The sequence below is a fragment of the Gorilla gorilla genome, chromosome 12, assembly GCF_029281585.2.
Source record: "Gorilla gorilla gorilla isolate KB3781 chromosome 12, NHGRI_mGorGor1-v2.1_pri, whole genome shotgun sequence".
NCBI lineage: Eukaryota > Metazoa > Chordata > Mammalia > Primates > Hominidae > Gorilla > Gorilla gorilla.
In genome coordinates, this window is record NC_073236.2 from 56,107,508 (window position 1) to 56,118,463 (window position 10,956).

Below are 10,956 nucleotides of genomic sequence, written 5' to 3' on the forward strand. Positions count from 1 at the left end.
AAATGGGACCTGAGATTATAACATATAGAGCCTTTTTACATGCCCAAGGAAACTATGATCTAATTGCAGTTATTTGCAATAACAAAAAGCTGATCAATATATCTATCAACATGAGAATCTGTCATATATTATGGTATATTCATAAAGTATAAAACCACAGAAAAACTCAACCAAATAAAGAATATCAAATATGTTACGCTGAAATGAATAGGCAAGATCCAGAATGATATATACAGAATGATAGTTTCAGTGACATGAAAAACGACAGTAAATATTGTTTATAGTTACATACAAATGTAATACACTATGAAACATATACTGCAAAGACATATTATTTATATAAAAGTGGTACTCCTAGAGAGAAAAAGAATATAGGAATCAGAAGGGAATATAAGCACATTTTGATCTGCCCTGTTTCACTTCAACAAATTTTTGAAGGAATTTCTCCTATATAAGAATTGATAATCAAATACACCACTAGCTACACTAATAAAGAAGAAAAAAAGAGAAGATCCAAATAAACACAATTAGAAACTACAAATGTGATATTTTCACTGGCCCTACAGAAGTAAAAATAAACATCAGAGAATATTATGAACACTTCTATGCGCATAAACTAGAAAATCTAGAAGAAATGGATAAATTCCTGGACACGTACACCCTCCCAAGACTGAACCAGGAAGAAATTGAATCCCTGAACTGAACAATAATGAGCTCCAAAACTGCATCAGTAATAAATAGGCTACCAACAACAAAAAAGAAGCCCAGGAAAAGACAAACTCACAGCCAAATTCTACCAGATGTACAAAGAGGAGCTGGTACCATTACTACTGAAACTATTCCAAAAAACTGAGGAAAAGGGGCTCTTCCCTAACTCATGAGGCTAGCATCATTCTGGTAGCAAAACCTAGCAGAGATACAACAAAGAAAACAAAAACAAAAACAAAACCTCAGGACAATATCCTTGATGGACATTACTGCAAAAACCCTCAACCAAATACTGGCAAACAGAATCCAGCATCACATCAAAAATCTTATCCACCACAATCAAGAAGGCTTTATTTCTGAGATGCAAGTTTGGCTCAACATACACAAATCAATAAATGTTATTTGTCAAATAAACAAAAGGCAAAAACCACATGATTATCTCAATAGATGCAGAAAAGGATTTTGATACAATTAAATATCCATTCACGTTAAAAATCTGTCAAGAAACTAGGTATTGAAGGAACATACCTCAAAATAATAACAGTCATATATAACAAATCCACAGTCAATATCATACTGAATGGGCAAAAGCTGGAAGCATTCCCTTTGAAAACTGGCACAAGGCAAGGATACCCTCTTTCTCCACTCCTATTCACCATAACATTGGAAGTACTGGCTAGGGCAATCAGGCAAGAGAAAGCAATCAAGGGCATCCAAATAGGAAGAGAGAAAGTCAAATTATCCATGTTGGCAGATGACATAATCCTATATCTAGAAAACCATAGTCTTGGCCCAATATCTCCTTAAGCTGAGAAACAACTTTAGCAAAGTCTCAGGATGCAAAATCAACACACAAAAACCACTAGCATTCCTGTATATCAACAACAATGAAGCCAAGAGCCAAATCAGCAATGCAATCCCATTCACAATTGCCATAAAAAGCAAAAATGCCAAAAATACAACCACCAGTGAGGTGAAAGATCTCTACAAGGAGAACTACAAAATACTGCTCAAAAAAATCAGAGATGACACAAACAAATAAAAAAAATTCCATGCTCATGGATAGGAAATATCAATATTGTTAAAATGGCCATACTGGGCAAAGTGATTTATAGATTCAATGCTATTTCTATAAAACTACCAATGACATTCTTCACAGAACTAGAAAAATCAAACTATACTACAGGGCTACAGTAACCAAACAGCATGGTACTGGTAAAAAAAAACAGACACACAGACCAGAATAGAGAACCCAGAAATAAGGCCACACTCCTATAAAGATCTGATCTTCAACAAAGCTGACAAAAACAAGCAATGGGGAAAGGACTACCTATTTAATAAATGGTGCTGGGATAACTGGCTAGCCATATCCAGAAGATTGAGACTGGACCCCTTCCTTAAACCATATGCAAAAATTAACTCAAGGTGGATTAAATACTTAAATGTAAAATCCAAAGGTATAGAAACCCTGGAAGACAACCTAGGCAATACCATTCTGTACATAGGAATAGGCAAAGATTTCATGATGAAGATCTGAAAAGCAATTACAACAATAGAAAGAATTGGCAAATGCGATCTAATTAAACTAAAGAGCTTCTGCACAGCAAAAGAAACTACCGACAGAATACACAGACAACCTACAGAATGGCAGAAAAAATTTGCAAACTGCATTTGATAAAGGTCTAATATCCAGCAACTATAAGGAACTTAAACAATTTTACAAGAAAAAAACAACTCCATTCAAAAGTAGGCAAAGAACATTAACAAACATTTTCAAAAGGAGACATATGTGCCACCAACAAGCATATGAATAAAAGCTCAAATCACTGATCTTTAGAAAAACACAAATCAAAACCACAATGAGACACCATTTCACATCCATCAGGATGGCTATTATTATTATTATTTTTTTTGAGATGGAGTCTCGCTCTATTGCCAGGCTGGAGTGCAGTGGTGCTATCTCGGCTCACTGCAACCTCCGCCTACTGTGTTCAAGCAATTCTCCTGCCCCAGCCTCCCGAGTAGCTGGGACTACAGGTGCACACCATAACACCCAGCTAATTTTTGTATTTTTAATAGAGATGGGGTTTCACCATGTTGGCCAGGATGGTCTCAATCTCTTGTCCTCATGATCCGCCCACCTCAGCCTCCCAAAGTGCTGGGATTACAGGCATGAGCCACCACACCTGGCCAGAATGGCCATTATTAAAAAGTCAAAAAATAACAGGTGCTGGCGAGGTTGCAGAGAAAAAGGAATGCTTATATATTGTTGATAGGAGTGGAAATAAGTTCAACCATTATGGAAAACAGTGTGGCAGTTCCTCAAAAACAGAACTACCATTTGACCCAGCAATATCATTACTGGATATATATCCAAAGGAATATAAATCATTCTATCATAAAGACACATGCACGCATATCATCATTGCAGTACAATTCACAATAAGAAAGACATGAAATCAACCTAAATCCCAATCAACAGTAGACTAGATAAAGAAAATGTGGTACGTATACACCATGGAATACTATTCAGCCATAAAAATAATGAGATTATGTCCTTTGCAGGAACATGGATGGATCTGGAGGCCATTATCCTTAGCAAATTAAAGTAGAAACAGAAAAAGAAATACTGCACGTTCTTGCTTCTAAATGGGAACTAAATGAGGAAAACACATGGACACATAGAGGGGAACAACACAAACTAAGGCCTACCAGAGGGTGGAGGGTAGAAGGAGGGAGAGGATCAAGAAAAATAACTAATGGGAACTAGGCTTAATACCTGGGTGACCAAATAATCTGTACAACAATCTCCCATGACACAAGTTTGTCTATTTAACAAACCTGCACATGTGCCCGTGAACTTAAAAGTTAAAAAAAGATAATTGGATATACTTGCATTCACTGTTAATATTTGCTATCATTTCCTGAATATGTGAAAATTTTTATTAAAATTCATATAAACATGTAAATAAATTATTAATTTTCTTGTTTTAGTTTAAAACTATTAAAAGACAGTATTATTTTTCTTGCACCAAAGTCTTTTGGTAAGCTAGCATTTAATATTTAAATAAACAATAGAGACAGATTACCAGATGGAGAGGGGTTGAACATTAGGCCTATAACCGTAGCAATCAAAGAGAACACTTTAAGATAATTTTATAGGTAGTGTGTGTGTTCACTGCAATGCAAGGGAAATGATAGAAAGATGTCTCATTAGCTCCTGCACTTTGTATATTCTTTATCTGCAATTCTTAAAAGCATTACCCAGCATTGCGAATAAGCAAAAGATTGGGCCATTGGTGAAATAAAACACAACAATATAGAGAGTTAACTGAGTTCATCTTTCATTCCAGACAGATGACTGTCATTCACTAGAAAATGTATTGCACCCAGTTTAAATTTCATGGTAATTTAAATGTGCTTGGCATCTCTCCAGGGCCACCAGGAAGTTAACTTCAGCATTTGTGAACAAAGCTGAAATTACTGGAAGTAACCTTTGAACTGGTGTGACTTGGGATAACTCCATTCATTCCTTTTTCATTTTTGACATAATCCTATGCATACTAAGAATTTTCCAATTGCAATATAACAGTTGATATTTAGATTCAAAAGTCTCCAGAGAGGGTTTTTAAAATGCATTTATATCTAAGAAACTGGGTGGCTTACGCCTGTAATCCCAGCACTTTGGGAGGCCAAGGCAGATGGACCACAAGGTCAGGAGTTCGAGACCAGCCTGGCCAATATGGTGAAACCTCATCTCTACTAAAAATACAAAAATTAGCCGGGCATAGTGGCATGTGCCTGTAATCCCAGATACTTGAGAGGCTGAGGCAGGAGAATCACTTGAACCCGGGACGTGGAGATTGCAGTGAGCCGTGATAGCGCCACTGCACTCCAGCCTGGGCAACAGAGCAAGACTCCATCTCAAAAAAAAAAGAAAAAGAAAAAGAAAAAGAAACTGGAAGTCTCTGGATAGCTTAATACTGAGGAGATGAATTTATTGTTATGCTAGTAAGGGTTTTGACTTAAAGAAGTGGATTACTAGTATTGCCTGTCAACTTCTTAGGCTCAATAGCTCAAGTGATGTTGTTGGCTGGCCTCTTGTCATTTTAAAAAATGTATGCTGATAGCTCTATTTTACAGTCTTAAATTCTATGTTTTTACCCCTCTTTCATTAGAATAATATCTCCAGTGGTAATTGGTGAACAGCTTCATGAGTCTTTCTATACTGTTATTATAGAAAGAAATGTAAACAAAACATTTTGGAGCCATTAATATAAATGATTGAGGGGCAGTATTGGTAAACAGTTGCTCAAAACTGCTTTGCCACATAACTGAGAAACATGCAATTTTTGTTGTGACACGCAAACAACAGTCAATAAATAACAGAGAAACAGTAAATAATCATATATTTAATAACTGGAATAAAGTTTGGTTATTTTGATTATTCACTGAATCCATCAAGCAAACATTCTTTAAAATTAATGTATCTAATACTGAATTACTATTTCATGAATTAATGAGGAAGTAAAAATAATGTTCACTACCCAAATATCTATCTTATTGCAACATTTTAAGAGTCTTCCTCATTCTCTGTGGAAAGTTACAGTAGTGAAAAGATCATGGACTTTAAAGTTAGAGAAATTATGTGTGACTCTGTGGCTTAGCAGTCACTACTCTGACCCCGAGTTTCAAAACAGTTGAATATGTTTTATTGCCTGTAAACTGGGGGGCTTGTTATAAGGATTACATTGTCTAGTGTTTCCTGCATCCCCATTATCTGTAATTATGCCAATCACATAGTAAGGTGCTCAGTGACTATTAAACCAAAGTATTAAAACACACATACATTCAAAGATGCACAAATGAATGAATACATGAAAAGGGTGTCATGTGGCACAAACATAGTTATTTTTTCCATCTCCTTGTATTCCTTCAGCCTTCAGGATAATTACAATGACTAACTGAGTCAACATATCTGTTTAAATTATAAGTAGCTACCAAAGAAAAAGCTGAGTCAGCTTCCCCTTCAATATCTCTGCCTATTTCTAAATATATTAATTTATAGGTGCTTCTAAATTATTCTACTGCAATTGTAACCATTTAGCATGGCAAAGCAAGATATGTACCAGGTTAACTGCAAGCTGAATCTATATAGTTATTGTTCAACATACCTAAAATAAACCTATTCATGAGGCTCTTCATCTTCTCTGAGTTCTATAGCATACCTAGTGTATATGAAATAATTCAGCATTCATTCTAGACTATTGCAAAACTCTTTGTTGTAATAGGTATGTTTGCCAACCCTAACTTCCTGATGGACTATAAATCTCTTGAAAGAGAGGTTATAACTTCTACGCTATAGCATTTAGCTAAATAAATTCTAATACATTATACCAACTAGGATAACATAAGAATAATATTCCCTGATCTGTCTTTTCTTGCTCTCAATTAAATACACATGGAGAAGTAAAAAAAGACCAAAAGATGAAGGAACGCAGTGGTTAAAAAGTAAGCTTTGGAGCCAGACTGCTGAATGCCAGTTTTCTCTCCACCATATGGAAAGTAATTGTTCAATGTGTAAAGCAGGATTAGTAACTATCTCTTAAAATTATTCTAGGGATTCAGTCCTTAACATGTAAAGCACTTAGAACAGCTCCTGGCCACAGTAAGAGAACAATGTTAGCTATTATTGTTACTACCATCATACGAAGATCAGGGACAATAACAAAAATAAAATCCAGCCATTTATAAGTGACACACTTAAAACCAAAGGATGTAAAAAACTTGGGGAAAAAACATATGTAATTCACTACACAAATAATGACAAAATAAAGTAAGGTAAAGACAGTGTGACACAAAAGAAAATAAAAGTTGAAAAGAATTAAATGGAACAAGGAGACATGTTTATGACCGATAGATGATAAATTACATTGGAAAGATATACCAGTTATGAACTTTGAAGAACTTAACAAATGCAAATAATATAAATATATCTATGAACACAGTGGCATATTTATCAGAAAGTCATTTAATTAGAAACAGAAAAATCAGCCATTCAGCTGCTTTCAGAGCAGACCCCTTTCAGTGGTGTTTATATGTCTGCATAATGATTGTTAATCACTTATTTTTCAGAAGTCATGTAACCGATGAAATTGTTCCTGATGAGTTAAAGGTAGAGATTGAGGCCAAAGCCACATATGACATAAAACACAGATGATGCTGTTTATTTTTAAGAGCAGGATTTTGTGAGGAAGCCTGGCATTTCCAAGGATTACAACTGTTCAGCAGGTTACTAAAGACGTGTCACCTTAAATTATATACTGTATCTGTACAGAAAAGATAATCAAGGTAAAATGGCAAAGTTAAATTGTACTATTTTCATGCTATGTTTCACACTCATTATTCAAAATTTCTTTTATGGCACCACTAGATCTCTGTGTGTGTTAGGCACTGCTAAACATTTTTCGGGGGGACAGAGCATTCATCACTAATGGCTGGTGGTAATTAATATATTTAAAATGATGTTCTACTTTTTTGAATAATTTGATGTGATTAAAAAAGATTCAAAAAATTCAAAGCATATCAAATGATTCAAAAAAGTAGAGAATAATAATTACCTCTAGAGATTATTGTTAATAATATAACACAGCTGGAGGCCACAACTATTTCTTTGACTGATTTAATATTGTACTTTGACAGAAGAATATTGAAACGTGTTTGATTCACATAGCTATATCGTACGCTGAACGTACTAAACTAGTTAGATCTCCCACTCTGTCTGAACCATAAAATTAGTGAACTAAACAAACTCAAGAAACATCTTACATGTGAAACACAGAAACTGTTTTTATACAGCTTAACATATACTAACAAAGAGATTGTTATTTTAATAGGCTAAACTGTGATCCTAAAATATTAGTAATCACTTTAAGACCCTAATTAACACCTGCACACGCAGAGGCTTTTTAGAATTATCTGCTTTACTTCTCAGTAGGTTGATGTCGATAATTGAAGTAAGTCAAAGGTCCTCTGTTCATCTTTACTGCAACTCAGACTTTTACTATATATCCTATTCATTAAAAAGAATAAGGAAGCAAGAAAGATAAAGGTAATCAATCTACCTTCACATCTGTATCAATACCTATATCTATATAGCTTTGTATTTTATATTTGCTTTATAGGGCATTCACTTTTTATACTCCCATTTGAAATTCTTTACATTTTATGTATATCCATTTTAAGTGTATCCAGAAATAAGAACAACTTGACCACCCAGGACGACAATATTCTCTCATAAGCACCACAAGACAGGCAAATGCTTAGATGTTTTTCTCTCTTCCAGAAGTAGCCCTCTGACCATGAAAATCCATTATATTGGTCTCTTGTTCTTTATCCAACATTGGTAAATAGCCCTAGAAAACCATCAACTGACATCTTCATGGTTCTCTTCTTACAGAATTTCAGTTCCTTCATCCTCATTATTTCAGCAGTCCTATGTTGTCTTTGTATTTTATTTACGTTGCTAGTTATTCTCAGAAGAAAAGTTGGTCATTCATAAGCTATTTAATGGTACTGGGAAATGGAAATTAACGTATGGAAATTTAATGGACATTGACATTACTGTATGTCAAATGCACTTGGGCATATATATGTAAAGTTCCTTTCAAACCAAACTGGGAAAGAAAACATAAATAACATTTGAAAAAGCAAAACAAAGAATTCTTAGACTGAAAAATAGGACCACAATTTTTCTTAGCTTATTGAGGGAGAAAAGCAGCAAGTTCATAATCTGGGCTTTTCTGATGTGATGGATCACACTTTAAGTATGGGCCATGATATCACCAAAATTCAAACACGTCTGTGAATGGGGAAAAAGATCCTGGGGATTGTTCTTTTCATATTACCATGTGTTCTTGCCCCCATGTGTATGCTTTGTATTCTTACTAGAAAACAAAACAAAACAAAAAAATATGAGAAGAAAGCTTGAGCTGATATCATCACTCTTGCCAAATCTCGTCCTGAGAAGAACTCCATTCTCTGTGGTCTCCTCAGGCTCAGCACCTATGCATATTTGTGTATTTGAATTAAAGAGAATTTTAATTCAAAGGGCCACTTACAAGAAAACAGCCACATTTGAGCATGTGCATGCACACACACGTGAACTCAATAACTGCCATAACACAGAGCTGGTATGTTATAATCTCTTACGAAAACCAAATAAAGCCAGAATTTAATATAACAGAGGAGTCAAAAAATCACTTGTATTTTTAAAATAAGTAACACTAGCATTAAAAATATTTTTAAAATTAGATTTTAAAATTATCATTAAAATTAGACTGTTTGGAAGGAAAGGACAAAGACAATACTATATATTCCAACCTAAAGGATATAGCCAAAGAGAAAATAAAGGGGGAATTTTATAGTTTCAAATGTATTCATTAGACAATTTGAAAAGCCACATTAAAATAATCCTCACCACCACTCCATCCCAGAAAAGAAACTAGGAGAAAATACACACAAACACATATATTATATATATACACATATATTTATATATAAAGTAATATTAAATAATTAAAACAGAAGCAGAAAATACAACTTTTTAAAAGTTTATACTGTGAATTGAACATATTTTGAGATCTTTTCATTCCATTGCAAACATCAAAAATGTTATATTGAATGTTTTAAATACTTTAAAAATCATAGGTTAAAATACAAGGAAAGGGAATTTCTAGAGATTAAAGTGAAAAACGAGAGAATCTACCATGTTAAGTTGTGGTTTACACCTGAAGCTATAAGCAGTAAGAAGCAGACACAGACATAGGAGCCCAGACATAAGTATCTTTCAGAGTATGGGGACAACCTCTGTACCTGTTTGTTGCAGGAGGTAACAATTGGGTTCATTGGATAGTTAGGAATTGCCTACCCATCTGAGAATGAAGTAACTCTAGACATTATCACCCCCAAACACCAAGCTACAAACCACAATCAAGCTATAAACCAAATGAAAACACAAGCCCAGACTGGAAGAGTAATATAATTATAATATTATGATTGACAAAATGATAATCTACAGATTACATAAAAGGTACCTGCAAATCAATGAGAAAAAAAAAAAAAACCTCAAAGAAGAAGTAGTTCAAGGATATAAATAAAACATTCACAGGAAAGGAAATTTAATTGCCTGTAACTGTATATCTTTTACCCTCTTAGGTTTAGGGTAATGCTTATTGTTAAAACAATGATGTACCATTTGTAATCACCAGAGTGTCATTTTATTTTTAGTTGGCAATATAACCTATAATCTAGATATTGCTACGACAGTGTCTATAGTTGACCATTGTTATATATGATCATTTTTAATAGATTTGCAAAACTAAATAGCATAAATATACCTTAGAAATTATAATTCAAGAGCCATAGAATATGCTAATAGATGAAATATGTGGGAGAAATTAAAACTTTTTAACATCAAAAATGCTCCCGAGGCAGTAAACATATGTAACTCCCTAAATTTTTAAAGAAAACATCCAGAATATATACTTAATGTGACATTTTAATGATTTATAATGTACTTTCCTCCCCATGAGATAAATGTAATTATATTAAAATTATAGAAACAGTACAGAAAACTTATAAAACACATTATTTATAGAGATGCAAATATCCCCCAAATATTCAAGTTAGAACTCTCAGTGTATTAGAAGATATCATAAATAAATATTGTTTATCCTAGTGATAAAATACTTTAATATTATAATTTAATTTTAAAAATACTACACTAAAAGATTAAAGAGTAAAGCAGATATAATACCAACAGTAGAAAAAAGTACTTGATATAGTTCAACCTTTGTTTAAAAGCTCATAATATGCCATGTTTGTAAAGAAATATATTTGATATTTTTATATATACCTATAAATAAAATATATGTCTATCTACCTATATTTCTATAATCAATGTATTTCTATCTACCTATCTACCTAAATGTTCAGCCAACATTTTTGTAAAGGGTCAGATAAAAATACTTTTAGCTTTGTGATCCATATTCAGCTCTGCTCATCATTATAGAATAAATGTAGCCATAGGAAATATGTAAATAACTAGCATGTCTAAATTTCCAGTGCACCTTTATGAAAACAGGCTTCTCAGCATTTGGCCTATGAATCTAGTTTGCCAAACCCTGTATCAGAAACATTCTGCTGGTCTTTTAACTCATGAATTAGCTATTAGAATTACTCCCATGA